The sequence below is a fragment of the Tupaia chinensis genome, unplaced genomic scaffold, assembly GCF_000334495.1.
Source record: "Tupaia chinensis unplaced genomic scaffold, TupChi_1.0 Scaffold000074_1, whole genome shotgun sequence".
NCBI classification, from domain to species: Eukaryota; Metazoa; Chordata; class Mammalia; order Scandentia; family Tupaiidae; genus Tupaia; species Tupaia belangeri.
The window spans coordinates 6,446,269-6,464,169 of NW_006159534.1; the positions used below are offsets into that span (position 1 = coordinate 6,446,269).

The following is a 17,901-nucleotide window of genomic DNA, read 5'->3' on the forward strand; positions in this document are numbered from 1 at the left end:
CAGGAGATGGGAGAAGTGTGTCAGAAGAAGAGAAAAAGTGGTACAATCTGAATTTTCCTCCTCAGAAAGAAGAAGAAAAATAGGAAAGGAAGAAAGCACTCCTTAGGAAATTTCTAAAGAAAGATGCAAACTGTGTCCAACCATGAGATGAAGGAGAACCAGAGAATGAGAAAGCCCCAGGGCCAAGCATTCCCACCTGTACACACCTACAGTCGGCTGCGAAGGAGCCCTGAGCAGTGAGCCAAATGCCACAGAACAAGTCAAGAGTAAACGAAGGCTGTCATTTGTTCACAAGGAATACAATCCATCCTCAGGAAAACAAATCAATACACAAACAAAAAAACAAAAAAAAACAAAACTATTTTCAAGAATAAAGGATAAACCATACCTGAAAATAACCGTTACTGCTAAAGAGGGAAGAAGAGGATGCAGAAGATCTTTCCCACAACTCTAATTAGTATTTTTAAGGAACTGATGCAAATTTGTCATAATTCTAAGATTTTATAATATTAAAATGAATAGTGTTCCTGTTTTCCATTTGTATGTATTTATTTAAGAAATAATTTAACTTAATATTTACTTTTAAAATAAGCCAAAAAAGAGAAAAGGCATTATACAAAGTGTAAGTGGTATCAGAAATCCCTGGAAGGGCCAGCTCGTGGTACAACAGTAATGCGCTGCTTGAGGGATGCTGGATCCCTCTGGAAGATCACGGGTTCCGGTCGCCGGTTGACTCCCACATACCAAGCATATGTCCATGATCTCGACTGGCTGCAGAATCTGGGGAGAGGATCCAGTGAGAGACCCATGGAAGGTGTTCGTTGTTCCCTCTCATGAGAGAAATAAAGTGAAAATAAAAATCTTGAGGGGAGTGGTCACTGGTCACTTTGGGCTACTGGAAAGGAAAGGCAAGTGGAAGAGAAGAGCCTGGCAGGTCATGAAGATGGGTAGGATTTTCATGCAAAAAAAGGGGGAAGAAAAGAAATCCACTCGAACCTGAGACAAGACCATTAAAAAAAATAGTAACATGAAGAAGTGAGGTCCCTGTAGAAAGGCCTTTTGACACCTATGGGGAGAGGCAGAGATGGGCGGGATGTGAAGAGAACAGACTACGTTACAGTTTCCTCGCCACAGTAAGGTGACATGACTGGGGAGAGGGCAGGTGAGTAGCTCCTCATTTAGAGAAGGCACCTGGATGGTCATATTTTCAGAGCTTGAGGACAAAAGCTCTGTGGAACAAGAGTTCACAGTGTGCCATCTTCCAACAGTCCTCAGGAAGACCTGTGGAAACCATATGAATATATACAGCGCACCGAGGAAAAGGTCCTCTTTCAATGTTTTTGAAGTGGTTAACTGACTCCCCAAAGTTTAAGAACCACTGGTACAAATGTAATACACTTCTAAGTTAAATGAAAGAAACCCTCGAAACTTCTATTGACAATTGATCCTGATTCTTTCAGCTGGGCTAACCTTCATGAGAGAAGTCCATCAGAGAAACAAGAGGTAGCAATCTTTGGATCAAGAGAAGTAGATGGGGCCAGGTGGTGGAGTAGTGATAGCACAACCGGAATACATGGAAGAGGTCCTGTGTTTGCATCCTGGGACCTCCCTGCGTACACTAGGCACACGAACACACGCTTATGACCCCAACAGGCTTGGGCTGGGGTGGACTGCATCATGAAAACCTGTTCAGGATACTTTCTTTCTCTCTTTCTCAGAAGACGTAAATGAATTAACTGGGGGGAGAAAAAAAAGGCAGATGCCTAGATGCTAGGTATGTCAGAATTGGCTAAAAGTTTGCTCTAACCCCAATCATCTTCAAAAATGAGAGTGCTATTTTTCTGTTACTTCCCAGAAAAGAAAAACTGTAGGAAATATATTCCATTCTACCTATGGTTGGTTCTACCTTAAGTGGTCAGGAGAATAGAAACTGTATTTCATCATAAGAGCTAAAAAAAAAAAAAAAAACTGACTCAGGGTCCGTAAGAGAATCCACATTCCCAAACCCGTGTCCAGCTTGCTAGGTCATGTTGTCTTTCTGGTTTCTATCTCCACATTTCTTGGAATTTGTAACCGACATTTGAATTTACTCTTATGCACTCTGCACTTTGAGGTAAACTTGGTTATAAGCAAAAAAATCAACTTCAAAAGTCTGAAGTCCTTACTCCCTTTGGGACCCTAAGCCTCCAAAAGATGTTCTGTCATCTCCCAAACTCTGGAATGTCTTCCGAGAAAGTGAGTTAAATGACATTTCTGGTCATTTCTATTTTTATTATAATCACTGATTAACAGTTTTTAAGGTTCTTTCTTCTTAAATTTTTGCCTTGCCAATGAGGTTTATTAAACAGTAAAGCCAACTATGAAACAATATAAAATTTGGGACCAGCAGTTAGTATAATGGCTATGTCCCTGATCTCCCATGTAGCCCACGGCGGTTCAAGTCCCAGACCTGGTGGCTTAAACTCACACTGGGCACGTGTGCATGCATGCCCAAGATCTCGAGAGGAGAATTGAGGAGAAGGGATTACGGCATGGCCATCCCCCCTGAGGGGTAATTTCTCACTTTCTGTCTCTGTCTCTCTGTCTTTCTGGCAAGCTCACGTGTCCTATGGCAAAAACCTCTCCAAAAAAAAAATAATAAATTTTTTTTTAAAAAATAATTCAACAACTATTCATAATAATATGGTTTAGAATGAAAGAACAATTTTTATTTGAGGATGAGCCAAATTCCTCAGACCCCCCCCCAAAAAAATAAATAAAAATATGGTTCCTAAGGCATTTCTACAAGCTTATTATAATAGTGGAACTAATTGATAAACCCTTCCACATTATTTTATTTCCAGTTTCAAAGCCATCTATGAAATCAACTTAGTGAACTTGATTACATTACTTCACAGTCTTCCTTATCTAGCTATGTAGGAGTGTTTGCGATCCACTTACAATAGACTCTCACGAAATGGCTAAACAATTACAAAATTCTGGAAGAATGATTCCTAAGTGCACAAGCACATTAAAAATCATTGTTGAGGCCAGGTTGCTCTATAATTCTCAATACAGTGTGACCCTGCCTCCCTCAGAGACCCTCTGGAATTTGGCTCTTATTTCAGCTTTCCTCTGCCAAGCATATAGAATGAATTAGGGGAAGTGCTGTTACAAATGCTCCCCTCCCACCATGCTTTCCAAGAGAGCTGAATTGTTTTAGACTCATGGTTCAACTTAAATGTAAAAATGGTTCTGTGTTCACATTTGAGCTTCTCCTCCTTTTGTCATGTACTTTTCCCTTTTCTTATTCATTCCAATTGTACTCCCAGTAAGGGTGTAAATTTACAAATGTAAACAAGAAAACTAAAACAGTCTAAATGCACGTTTGTGGGTCAGTTAATGTCTGGTATTCTCATACAAAGGGGTCCCTCTCAATCTCATCCCTGATACAAATAAAGGAGGAGGCAATGGGAGCTCCCTTCAATTCCATGTTGGCTTTGGCACCTGAGTCCTCACAGCCCCTGAAAGCACAGAGTAGGACCCACCGACCTGCAGGGCCCAGCAGCCCTGAGCACAGGGGAGCTTCCCTGTGCTTAGACTGACAAAAAGCTTTCCATTTCCTCTGTCTGCTCCCATGTCCCCTTTTTGTTACTTCTACTTCTATTCCAGAGGCTAACACCCTCTTGCTCTTCTGCTTCTCAGCTATTAAGAGGACAGCATCCATTCACCCTAAGTACACAAAGAAAGAACAGGGTTACAGGCAGATCATGCGGGGGATCAGATCTCGGTTCCATGGTTCACTCACTTCAAAGGGTGACTCAGGAAAGCCACTGAACCTCTCTGAGATTCTGCATTTATAAATAAAATAGGGAGAGCCCAAGATCACATGGAGAATTCACCATCAGTTTCATGGTCCAAGGACATCACACAGTAAATTCTAAGATGATCTCTCCTACTTCTGGGCTTACACCTCCCCAAAGTATTTGTCTTTAGAGCAGGCAATATGAAGAGATTACCATAGAAAGACAAGGCATTTTTGAGAAAAGCAATGTCAGGCCCTCAGCACCAGGTGTCTGGGTGCCACCAAGCCCTCCCCTCGTGCCACTCTTGTTTACAAGGGGGCATGAAAATCTCTCAATGTCTGACCAAAGTTAATTCCAAATCCCATTTTTTTCAATCACCAGCTTTCCAACTGTAGAAAAACAGCTGTAGCTCTACAGATGGGTTTCATGCTACACAGTGGGTGTCTTGGAAAGGCTGTGAGATTTAAATGGCTGCAAAATATGATAGTGCTGTATTTGTTGTGTAATAATTTCTTTTTAAAAAGAATAATTTTATTTAACTTTATTTATTTATTTTAATTTGACCAGAGAGGGACAGAGCAAGAGAGAGAGAGAGAGAGAGAGAAAGAGTGAGTGAGAAAGCAAGCCGCCAGGTCCAAGACTAGAATCATGGTCGACCATGTGGAAGTCCAGCACCCTTAACCACCATGCCATCTGCCAGCCCCTGTACTAATTTATTTGTCCAACAATTTGATGCTAAATTTGGACTACATACCTAAATCTCACATTAGAATGCTTAGGATTTAGTTTTGAGTCTCTTTTTAATATCCTTTAATAGGATTTTAAAAGATTTCATGGGGGCAAGCAGGTGGCGTGGTGGATAAGGGCATTGTATCCCACATGGCCAACTACAGTTGGAGCCCCAGACCTGGCGACTTGCTTTCCCACTTTCCTATCTTTCTCTCTCTCACTCTGTCCCTTTCTGGTTGGTTGTTGGTTGGTTGGTTGGTTGGATGGATAGACAGACAGACAGACAGACAGACAAAGTTAAACAAAATAATTCTTAAAAAAAAGGTTTCATAGGGTTCACTATATGATTGCTTTATGTTGGAAATGAGAATTCTTTAGATCTATTCTTTTTATCGATACCTATGTTTATAGCCATATTAGACTACAACATCTTCCCTGACACCAAATATTCTACCTTTGTCTTCTGTAAGGATCCTGGAAGCCACAGTGATGTTTATCAAGAAGGATACATTTTCCCTCTCACAGCCCAGAACCATTACATAGAAATCTTGTACATACACGGATACAGATACATACACACATACAGGGAACCAGCAGATAGCATAATGATTACATTGCTGGATTCCCATGTAGTCAACCGCAGTTCCAGTTCTGCACCGGGCTGCTTAGAACTCACACCAGGCTTGTGTGTGTGCATGCCCAAGATTTTGAGAGGAGAATAAAGAAGGGATTGTGGCGTGGCCACTCCCGCTAGGGACTGATTTCTCATTTTGTCTCTTTCTGTCTCTCCAGTAAACACATGCATTCTATAGCAAAAATCTATAAAAAAAAAAAAAAGACACACATACATTCACACACACAAAAGCACACACACTAAAAGGGTAAATAGCAAGATGCTTTATGCTTTAATACAAACTAGTGCACTTCCTGGTTTAATGGTTGATTCCATTCTAGATCTATATGATGAAGCTCCCATCTATATCAGAAGCAACTGAACAATGGCCCGAAGTGATAACACCCCTTCCAACTAAGATGTGTAACCATCATACTGCTGCTATTAGAATTCTTGGAATACATTTTCCTTGATCTTCAGAGTCAACTTTTTAATTTGTCTGAACTACAGAACGGCTCCAAGTAATGGTTGTTCATGATTCTTTCTCAGTAAGTAACTCTGAGCTCCTAAAGTCAGGGACTGGGGTAAAATGTGTTTTGCCAACCTCATACTCAGAATAACACCACTCAAGAAACTTCCACAGTATGTTTGTCTCTCTGGAGTCAGCAGGGAACAATGGAGACAAAGCTCCTGGCCTCCTGGGTCTTACAACTAGGGAAAAATTATCCAAGTAAATATGTTATTATAGGTTGGAATAAGTACTTCAGGAAAAATAAGAGGGCGCCATAAGAAAGTGTAACAAGGGAAACCTAGACTGAAGGGGAGTCCGAAAAAAACTCCTTTGGGGAAAAAAATGACACACTCATATTGACTCCTGAGGCTGAAAGGATGTAGGCCCTAGAGTGGGAACAAGCTCACCTTTGCAGGAATAGTGAGAAAAAGCTGGGGAGTGCCCACAAAGGCCTACAGCCCCTGAGAGGTTTTAAGCAAGAGAGTGACAAGACTGGATTGATCCTTTACAAGATTGCCCGGAGGGCTGTGTGGGAGAAAGCCCTGAGGGGAAGAAGGAAGAGAATGAGTCCCTGCTATCCTGAAGACAGGGCTCAGACCAGGCAAAGGCCATGAGAAGAAAGAGAAGGGGCTGGGCTTGAGACAGATACTGAGATAATCAGCTGCTCTGGGAATGGATTGGAAAGTGTGGAATGAGGAAAAGACCAAAGATTACTCCCAGGTTCTAGTCTTAATTAAAACACAGATAAAGGTAGGTTCTTCCAGATGGAGAAGACTGGAGTAGAATGCAGTTTGGGAGAGTGGCGAGGATGGCTGAGAACATTGTGAACAATGGACACAGGATGCAGCAATGAACAAAATGGCCTTCCCAACTTGCAAGGGGAGCAGGACAGAGATCCTCATCTTATTTTATAGAGAGAACATGGAGGTAAAGCAACCAATCCCAGGTCAAGCTATTACTAAGTGGTACAAATAGCCAGGGACAGGAGAGTTTCCTGTTAGTATTGTAGACTTATTTTGAGTAATGGTGTAGTGATTCTTATGATGCTGTTTGAATTTGCCAAAATAATTTATTTTAAACAAATGTGTTTTATCAGCCACTAGACTAAGCATATCCCTTACTTCCCTCTCCCCCCCACACACACAGGGGAAAGCACGAACACCGTCCCCCACTATCACAAATTACACAGTTGAGTTTCCCACATTTTGGAAATCGCAGGGGTCAGCACATCCAGAGTGCAATGGATAAGCCTCGCCCTGGGAAAACCACCTTCGTGATCACGGTATCTCCCCCGCCAGGTAAGTATAGCATATCCCTTAATTTAAAAAGTTCACATTTCACTGTATTAGTGTTTTAGAGCCCAGAATCACTGAATTCTCCTTAAACTACTACATGTGCAATTCTAAATTTTATGTACAAAGTCTTCAATTATGATATCAAAATTTATCTGCTTTTTAAAAAAACTCTAGATAGTATAGAATAATTTCATGAAATTATGTATTCATAAAATATGTAAAAAACAAATACATTTAATATTCCCAGGACTTATTTGTGTTTGAAGCCAAACCCGCCTAATGAAATACATCACTATGGGGTAATATGTGGAGACGTGGAGGAGAATAACAGGCATGGTACAGAGATGGTGCGAAACGAAGGGTCTTCAAAAAGTACATAGAAAAAGCATATGTCACAAAACTATGCATGGATTTCCATAACTTTTTGCACCAAAATAAACTCATACTTTAATTCCATTTTTTCCATGAACATTTTTCAGTCCCCTCATATGTGTATATGTATTTAAACAAGGGATATTTTTCTCCCTTTTTCCTCTCTGCGTCCATTACTCCCTCCTCTGTCCCCCTCCTCCAGTCCCTGGCGTCTTGCAGAAGATAATACCTTTCCCCATACAGTTCCCTTTGGTGGAAAAAACACACACACACACAAAAACCTTCCTTTTTACCAGTTCTTGGTAAAAGGCCTAGGAAAACTGACTAATTCTTTTTTGTGACAGAAAGTATATTCAGTAACTATGATATTAAAATCAGACTTTAAGTATTTACCTGCTTAATTGAAGTAATACTAGATCTATCACCAGTGCTTAGTCTCAAAACAAAATGCTGATACTGCTCTAACACTGAAAGTTTAGTGGGCGGAGATAGATGCATTGAAAATGGGTAAAGATAATGGGAAGAGGTTGGAAGAAGGGGGAGAGCGTAAAGAAAGAAGTTAAGCAAGAAAATAGAGAGGTAAGACATTTATGGGACACAGAAATGGATTATTATCTGTTGATGGCAATGAGTTTTGTATTCTCAACTGGACTGGTGTGAAGTGTATTCATGGGGGGTAAATTCAACTTACAAGTTGAGTGATGTATAGTGATTATATGTATAAAATAAAATAAATCATTTAAAAAACCCTGAAGTTGTATGATAGAAATCTGCTCCCAACCAAAAGAATATTGAAGATTGGGTTTTAATCCTTTTTAATATGGGATAATTTCTTTTTTTTTGGGGAGAGGTTTTCGCTATAGGGCGCGTGCGCTCGCCAGACAGAGAGAGACATAGAGACAGAAAGCGAGAAATCACCCCCCAGGGGGGATGGTCACGCCACAATCCCTTCTCCTCCATTCTCCTCTCGAGATCTTGGGCACGCACGCACACGCGCCCGGTGTGAGATTTAAGCCACCGGGTCCGAGACGCGAACCGCGGTCGACTACGTGGGAGTCCAGCGACATGGCCATTACGCTAACTGGTGGTTCCCAATGGGATAAATTTTTGAGTCGCCAAATTTTTCTACTCTCACCTTCTCTGTCTTTCTTTCTTTTTTTTTTTTCTTTTGAGAGAAATTTTTGCTGTAGGGCATGTGGTGCATGCACCCAATGGAGAGACAGACAGACAGAAAGCGAGAATTCACCTCCCAGGAGGAATGGCCACACCACAATCCCTTTAGCTCCATTCTCCTCTTGAGATTTTGGGCACACATGCACACACACCCAGGATGAGTTTTAAGCAGCCAGGTCTGGGGCTTTAACTGTGGTTGACTACATGGGAGTCCAGCAATGTAACCATTATGCTATCTCCTGGTCCCTCACCTTCTCTTTCTAAATAAAAATAGAAATAGAGTCTTAGGACTTAGTGTCTAATGAAACTGAGAACCTAACTCCCAAGGACAGTCTCTGGGGCTGCGAGATCAGAGCAGAGGAAGGGCCTCAGGACAAGAGGTCTTGACATGCTTCATTTTAATGAGGACTTCTAAGAAGGTTCAATGCAGTTTAATTTCATCTTTTTGTTGTGATGCAGAACAAGAGTAAAGTAAGTATATAGAGAAAATGCCTTTACTGAAATTATTAATAGGTGAATTTGTTTTTGGATTTGGTTTATGAGGAAATACTTCTTGGCATTGAGGAAAAAAGTGTATCTTATGACATCACGTCTGGTCTCATTTCAGATACAGATGACAGCTGGATACTAACCTGCAAAAGTCCTTGTCATGGCACCCTCTATCTTCTGTTTTCTTCATATCTCCCTGATACTAGATCCTAAATTAATTTCATGCACACAAGGTCATTATTGCCTTCATTTTTATGCTTTATCTAGTGAGCTAAGCATCTTAAAGAGAAATCCTCTCTTCTCTCTCCTCCTCTGCCCCTTCAGCTGGTCTTGGACTACTGGAAAATCACCCATAAAATGCTCCCATAATTCCTTTTCTTCTCGACCAGATTGCCATCCTAATGTCCTTTCCGCACCAATTTAATGTTGCCCATTCATAATAGTAAGAAGTTACAGGTAATGACAACCAAAAACTCTAGGAAATCAACAATCATTCTTGGAAACTCTCACATATTCTCTTTCACTGGGGTGCAGGGTTGCAGCAACAGTTGCCAAGAACAACCTTAAGGCAGATTGATTCATCAGCACCCAGCAAGTTAATTATGCAACAGAGACAACAAGACCATACACAGTTGTGAACAGCCGGGCTCTGCTTATTCCGTTTTGGTCAGTGACCACAACTCCTTTCAAATAACCCCAGTTTATTTTTGAAAAAAAAAAAAATGAAAGAGAGAGAGAGAGAGAGAGAGAGAGAGAGAGAGAAAGAAAGAAAGAAAGAAAGAAAGAAAGAAAGAAAGAAAGAAAGAAAGAAAGAAAGAAAATCCTGTCTTCAGACAGGATATGGGGGAGGAGTTAAGGAGTGATGTTTTACACATGCACATCTGGACACAGTCCAATTATTTCCCTTAAACATTCCCCCAGTTGTTTTCATTTTGTTCCATGCTTTGGCATTCATAAATTTGCGAGATTAATTGTGTGTCAGCAGTCTGCAGGCCTGGAGCTGGGCACCACTTTAATAGCAATACAGCTACAGAACAACTCTGTAGAGAAATACACTCACGATTTTAGAAAGCAAAGCATGGCCGCACAGTTCATTTCTGTTTAATATCATGGCATTGACATTGTACATAAAGAAGGTAGTATAAGCTTTCCGAGACCTGCCCTACTGTTAATAGTAAGACACACACGCCCTCACTGTAAGAACGGAGTCATTAAGTATACAATAGAGAGTTCAGGGCCCATACGTGTGTTCCTTGTTTTCAACCAATCACTTTGAGTGGACTATCAGATTATATTCCTTGTCCTGGAAAGGCACCAACAATGAAAAATCACCTTTTCCCAAAGAAGAAACTTATCTTAGAGATGGTAGAAAAGCATCTTTGCTTTAAAGTCTATTTCAAGAGGTCGCCTACACTTTGGAAATGATGACAGGAAAAGAGAAACTTGCAGCCATCTTCCCTGATGTCCAGACTCACAGCCTGCGCATTCCCGACAAGGGGGAGAGCTGTATTCCCCAGAGCCCAGCAAAGTGGCTGCATTTGGTTGGTGTTCAGAAAATGCCAGCTGACGAATTATGTTTCAAATGCTGGTGATCAGACAGCTCCTTCTTGGCTGATGTTACCTTGCATTACTTTGCATCCATGACAAGAAAACAAACCTATCAAGCGTCATGACGTCTTCATGAATAAATGTCACGAGTCAAAATAAGGAAACAAGAGGGGGCAAATTCCATATATCTCTGTCTCAATCTCGATCTATCTATCCATCCATCTAAGCAGAGTATTATAAATTAAGATTCTAGGATTAGTGACATCACTGTGTAAAGGAAACTGACAGCTTCTCTTCTAACCCTCTATAAAAACATACAATATTGGAAAAGTGTCAAGTACTCCTCTGGAAAATACACTATTCTTTGGCCTCAGTTTCTTCTTCTGTAAAATGAAGCAAATGATATTATCTCTGTCTACTGCACAGCGTAGTTGTAAGGATCAGATGAATGAGATAAAGAAGGTTAAAGCAATCAGTAAACCATGAAGCACAAACTAATGTTAGACTCCATGCAACATCACCAACCACTTTATAATCTACTCCTACTTTCTTACTGAAGATAAAATATATAATAGACTACATTTTATAAATATTTACTCATCTTGAGAATACCTAGAATTACAGTAACAAATTGATAGACTAGATTGATTCTCGTATGGCAAGCTGCCATGTGCTCGTGCCAAAGTTAGATGAGAGTAACCAGTAATAGAGGCGATGCTGCTTCAGAATCAATGCAAGTTTGACTCTATGATATATATATAATACGATATTGGCAGCATTTTTACAGATTCAGTTAGGTTTTATCCACACAAACCAATTTCCGTTGCCTGAGCTTATTACCTGATAATGGCAAAGCTCTAATTGTAGATTCAGATTATCCCTGTTAGGTAGACCACAGGAAAATGGCCCAGGGACTTCTCACAGCTTGAGTGTCCTTACTTATAAAAAGCTAGTAACACCCACTGATAAGGTTGTTCTGAGGATTAGAGATGAGACTCCAGATGGCATAATGGTCCTATCGCTGGCTGTAACATAGTTGGCCACAGTTTGAGTACCCAACCCTGTGGCTTGAAACTTAGGCTGGGTGGGCCCAAAATCCTCAGAGGAGAATGTAAGAGAAGGGACTGCAGCATGGCCAGTCTGTCTTTCTGACAAGTACACGCAAAAGCACACAAGCAGAAATCTCTCTCAAAAAAAAAAAAAGAGAGAGAGAGAGAGAGATGAGACTCATATAGTGCCCACCCAGTACTTACTGGTTTTATGTTATAAAAAAAAAAAAAAGCATTAAATCCATAGTCCCAAAACTATGTTACTATGCTAGAAAAAATGGTCCAGAACTAAATAAGGCCAAAAAGAATCCAAACACAAATGATCAACAAGCACAGCATCATTAAAACACACACCTTTGTAAATATTGCATATATATAAGGTTTTGTTTTGGTTTTTTTTTGAAAAGTTCACGTAAGTTATACAGAAGCTGGTATATAGCTTTTTTTTCTCTTTTCAATGCTGTCTTGAATTCAGCAACTATATTATTTTAATAGAATCACTTTAATCATTTTAATAATGATAGTAATTATAATTAATGTTTATATGATCCTATAACTTTCAAAAACATGTGCATAACTTTATTTTTTTGGTTTCCAAATGACACGGTGAGAATATCACCTTGAATTCTATGTCTGATTAAAAATGAGCAGGAAGGCCATCCCTGTAGAACAGTATCAAGCACTGTTCACAGAAAGCTAGATCCCACATGACCAACTGTGGTTCAAGTCCTAGACCCAGTGGCCTGAAAAATATGCCAGGCACATGTGACAGTTTCCTTCCCATAATGATGTCACATGCAATACCCAAAGTCCTGACAAGACGGAGAAACGGAGAAAGTGGACTGCAGCAGGCCACATCCTGTGTAGGGTTCTTTCTCTCTCCCTCCATCTCTCCTCTCTCCCTCCCTCTCTCTGGAAAATACATTCTCCTTGGGCAATTGAAAAATACTACCAGAATAGCAAACTTTGCCAAACCAAGATGTAGCAGGACTACTCAGGAAAGCTTTGTGACACCAGGGATGACCCAATTCCACTTCACCACACACGAACCAAAATTCACGGGATACCACAAGTGACAGGCACACCTTCTGGGTCTTAGTCCATACGAGGGGATGCTTTCTATCAATGCAAAATTAGAGGTGACAATCTGAAGCAGGCTTCATAAACCACCTGTGTCAGCAGCCTGTCCTCAAGCTCAAAGTGCATGCTGTGAGGCCTCACCCAGCATTTGAAGCACTCCTTACATTTTAGGCTAGAAGATGATTACTATTTCTGCTCTGTTTGATGGGCTGAGACATAAAGTGGCATAGCCATGCCCAAGTACCTGAAATAACAACCTGGATCCTGCTGGTTCCATTTCAGCTCGTCAGGGTGACCCCGCACAACCCTGTAATCTAGCTTCTGTCCTTACCATCATGTTAACAATGAAATCCTAAAGGTCATTGCCAGTCTACTGACGAGCAAACCCAGTGCCTTGTTCTTACTTTCTCTCGCTAATAACTCTAAGCTATCAATCTGAATCTATAGTAATCAGGACACTTTCTCTGTCTCTGAGTATTTCTCTCTCTTTCTCTGTGTATCTCTACCTCTCTCTCTCTCTCTCCATTATCATGACATGCACTATCTCACTGTCTTCTCCACCTTCTCTCTGCTCATTCCCATATCTTCCTTACTTGTGGATTCTCTTTGACTTACCAATCAACCTTCGACTCATATATATCATACATAAGTAGATAGCATACTGTTTTGTACTCGATGTACTATTTTACTCAAAATTTTGTAAGACTCTCAACAGCAAATTTTTAATAAATATTTTAAAATAACTGAATAAATGACTCCCTGTGAAATACTGATCTCTGGATCCTTCCTCAAGTTTTAAGGTTCTGTTGTGTTTTTTTTTTTTTATCACTAATGTTTTAGATCAAAATTGGATCACTTTTATTTTCCCCTATCACACCCATAAAATACATTAAGAACTATCACCACCATGCCCTCAAACACACACACACAAAACAACAACAACAACAACAAAATATCCTATGAGCCCAATTCCAGTGTTTACCATAGGGCAATGCTGAGGCTACGTGTGCCCTTTAGGATGTTGGGATGGAGACCTTTCTCTTGGATTGTTTTTGTCTTACATGTATCAAAACCAGGAAACGGCCAGCACTTCCTCTGGGTTGGTGGTAAGAACTCTCAGGACCAAAGTACATTATAACACGCAATTCTGTCTCCTAACATTACATCCCTCCTCCCTTGCTCTCATCTCCCAATTTACTCTTTGCTTATCCTACAGTTCTTAGCCCTCACAAGGCATGTCTTTTATCCTGAACTTCTTTCTGAGCATTTCAGAAAGTCTAAGATGAGATCAGGTGTGTTCAGGGTGGTATAGCTGTGGAATAGAAGGTTTAAGAAACGTTCAGAAACTCATTGCAAGTGTCCCGTTTTCAGAATTACACCACAGTTTTCTCAAATTCAAAACACACTGTCTTCATTTTTCCCTTTCCCCTGCCTTGGACCTATTCAGTCACTGAGCCCAATGGAGTTTTCTCTATAGTTTTACCTTTTTTCCTTTTCTTTTGATATTCCTAGCCCTAGAGCAGATTTGTATTGCAATATCTAATATTCCCATCCCAAAATATCTATTTTTCTATTGTATAATCTCCCCTTTCTCTGTTATTTCCAGACAGTTAAACCTTGCCATTATTTTGAGTTGTTCCTTTCCCAGATCAACAACTTTAAGTTGTTCTCAACTGAGAAGTCAGTCTAGCATTCAAAACCTCTCCTCAACCAATCTTTTCACTCTGTATTAATTATCTTCTACTGCATAAAAAAAAAATTACCTCCAAACTAAGCAACTTAAAACAATAAACATTTTGGCCAGTCCATGGCCTAATGCTTAATGGAACTGGATCCTATATGGCAGAGCATGCTGTTTGAATCTCAGCCCCAGCAGCTTGAAAAGTACGCTGGGCACATATTCATGCATGATCATTATCCCAATAGGATGGAGAAATGGGGGAGAAGAGATTGTGGTGTGATCCTATTCCATTGGGGGATGCTATTTCTCTCTCCCCCCATCTTTGGCAAGCACACAATCCACTGGCAAATTAAACATAATTATTTATTATCTCATAGTTTCTATAGGTCAGGAACCCATCATTGACTTAAGCAGGTGACTGTAGTTCAGTCTCTTGTAGACTGCTGTCAAGCTCTGGCTAGAGCTGTAGTTATTGAAGACTCAGCTAGTGAAGGATCTGCCTCCACACTGATGAACCTATTGACTGGCCCAGTTCCTGCCATAGTGTACCATTCACTGTATTAGTTTCCTATTGCTGTTGTAACAAATAACCACAACTCTGGTGGTTTAGCACAATGCAAATTTATACCCTTACGGTTCTGGAGATCAGAAGTCTACAACTGGTCAGCAAGGCTGCATCCTTTGGAGGCTCTGGGGGAGAATCTACTTGCTTCTTCTTCTAGCTTCTAGAACCCACCCACATTTCTCAGTTTGTGGCTCTCTTCCTACATCTTTGAAGCCAGCAACACAGCTTCTTTTCTCCTCCTTGACTTCTGCTACCATCTTTTATCTTCTTTTCATTTCTGAGTCTACTGCCTTCCCCTTACAAGGACCCCATGATTATATTAACACCATTTACGTAATCCAAGATAATCTCCCCATTTCTCAAAATCCTTAACTTTTTCACAAATCATGCAAAGTCACTTCTGCCATCCAAGATAGCATACTGACAAGTTCTAAGGATCAGAACATGGGCAGTTGGAGGAAGGATAGAGGGGATACCATTTGTCACTCGGTCATATGGACCAATCCTGCACGATGTGGAGGGGGATTATGCTAGGGTGTGTACAGAGAGATCCTGTAGTCAGGATCCTGGGCCTGCCATAAAACACACTTTCTACTAGTTCCCAGCTTTAAACACACTTTGATCTTTTTAGCTGGACCTATCCAAGTTTTACTTATCATTAAAAAGTATCAAATATGTGATAACGCAGGTACAGTAAAATATCGGTAGTATGGGAGAGGATGTTCTGGTATTAACCACAGAATTCTTTCAATATCTGGATGTCTGAAATGCATTTTGACTCTATGATGCTGGGAGAAAAGTGACCTTAACTCCCATGTCCCTCATGAAATATTTCTCCTCACTCTTAGTTCTCTGAGCATTCTCCTCTCTCTAGTTTTTAATTTATATATATATATATATATAATCTATACCATTAGTTTGGCTTCAACTAATATGAACTTTCTAATATCATACGCTAAATTTCAGTATGGGTATTTCCACATGATACTACTAGTTTTTTTAGGAAACAAGATGACTAGATCTCACGTTTTCTCTTACTTTTCCTGTGGGACAACCTATAACTAGAGTAAGTGAGAAGTAATTATTACTAAGTAAGTCATTATGAATATATTGTTTTTATTGACATATAATAATCGTAAGTATCAGGCTGGCCCCATAGCTTAGTGGTTCAGGGAGCCCAGATCCCACATGGTTGACCATGTGGCAGGAACACCAGCCCCAACAGCTTGAGAAACATGATGGCTGAGTGTGTATGCACGCCCCAAATCCGAATGGGAGGGAGAAATGGAGAGATGTCAGCGTGACCACATCCCATTAGGGGATACTTTTTCCCTCTCTTTTCTCTCTGTCTCTATCAGGCAAAGACATGTCCCTATGGCAATAAAAAAAAATGTATACATCTGTGGGGTACAATATGATTTTTCAGTACAAGAATGCAAACTACTGATCAAATCGGGGCAGTTAGTACCTCCATCATCTCAGTCATTCATTATTACCTTATGCTGAGAGCATTGGGTACAATATGATTTTTCAGTACAAGAATGCAAACTACTGATCAAATCGGGGCAGTTAGTACCTCCATCATCTCAGTCATTATTACCTTATGTGGAGAGCATTCAAAATCCTTTCTCCATCACTCTGCAACATATATAGTAAATTGTTTTTAACTATATTTTGTAACACTAGAAATTCTTCTTCTCTGTTACTCTGTTTCCATTAATCAATATCCTTGTGTGCTTCTTTCCCCCCATCTTTCCTGGCCAATGGTAGTCAGTCTTTTTTTTTTTTTTTTTATAAGAGAAAGATTTATTGCTGTAAGGCATGTATACTTGCCAGAGAGATAGAGAGAAACAGGGAGACAGAAAGCAAGAAATAACCCCCCAGAGGGGATGGTCACACTGCAATCCCGTCTTATCTTGGAATTATCGGCGTGCACACACACGTGTCCAGGGTGAGTTTCAAGTCACCAGGTCCAGGACTTGAATCATGATTGGCCATGTGGGACTCCAGCACTTTAACCCCTATGCCACCTACTGGTCCTGCTAGCCATTCTTTAACTCTCCACTTCTATCTATAGGTTTTGAGCCACTAAAATACGTGATTTCCCTGTTATATAAGTTTGCTTGTAATTGCTTTTAAAGGTTAAAGAAGAGAGACCAGCAGATAGTGTAATGGTTACGTCACTGGACTCCCATGTTGTTGACCGTGGTTCGAGGCCAGACCTAGTGGCCTAAAACCCACACTGGGTATATGTATATGTGTGCCCAAGATCCCAAAAGGAGAACATAGAAGAAGGGATTGCAGTGTGGCCATCCTCCCTGAGGGGTGATTTCTCACTTTCTATCTCTCTGTCTCTCTGGCAAGCACATACACCCAATAGTAACAAATCTCTCTAAAAAAAAAAAATTAAAGAGGAGAATCCAGGTGTACATACAATGAGTTGCAAGTAAAGGTATTACTGACTGAGCAGCACACGTGCCTTCCGTCCTTCTTCCAACAGTGGGAATACATTTCTGCTGGCCCACTTACTGTCTTCACCTTGTTTCCTGTGTGAACAGTGGCTGACTAAAGACAGAAGGGTGCATGGCAATGAAACAGAGACTGTTGTTAAAAATATAATTCCCAGACCAGCAGGTGGTATGGTGACTATAGCACTGGACTCCCACATGGCTGACCACAGTTTGAGTCCACAGACCTGGTAGTTTGAAAATCACACTGGGTGCAGATGTGTGCGTGCCCAAAACCCTAAGAGAAAAATGGAGGAGAAGAGATTGCAGCATGTCCATTCCCCCCTCCCCCCATGGGGTGGGGGTGGGGTCATTTCTTACTATTGTTCTTATTGTCTCTCTCTGGTGAGCACATGCACCCTATGGCAAAAACCATTAAAAATGTATACATAAAAACTTTAAAATATATACCATATATATCTCTATCTATCTATATATATATATAAAATCCATAAAATATATTCTTTCTCTCTCTCTCTCTCTCTCTCTCTATATATATATATA

At 40.5% G+C, this 17,901-nt stretch overlaps 1 protein-coding gene and 1 non-coding gene across 4 annotated transcripts in view; both read right to left on the minus strand.

The window, feature by feature from the left end:
* DNM3 (dynamin 3) overlaps positions 1-17,901 on the minus strand; it is a 662,543-nt gene that overhangs the window by 261,641 nt on the left and 383,001 nt on the right. The window lies entirely within an intron of this gene.
* LOC114006087 (U1 spliceosomal RNA) lies at positions 6,782-6,944 on the minus strand. Its single transcript, XR_003547854.1, has one exon. It is a non-coding gene; the product is annotated as a U1 spliceosomal RNA (small nuclear RNA).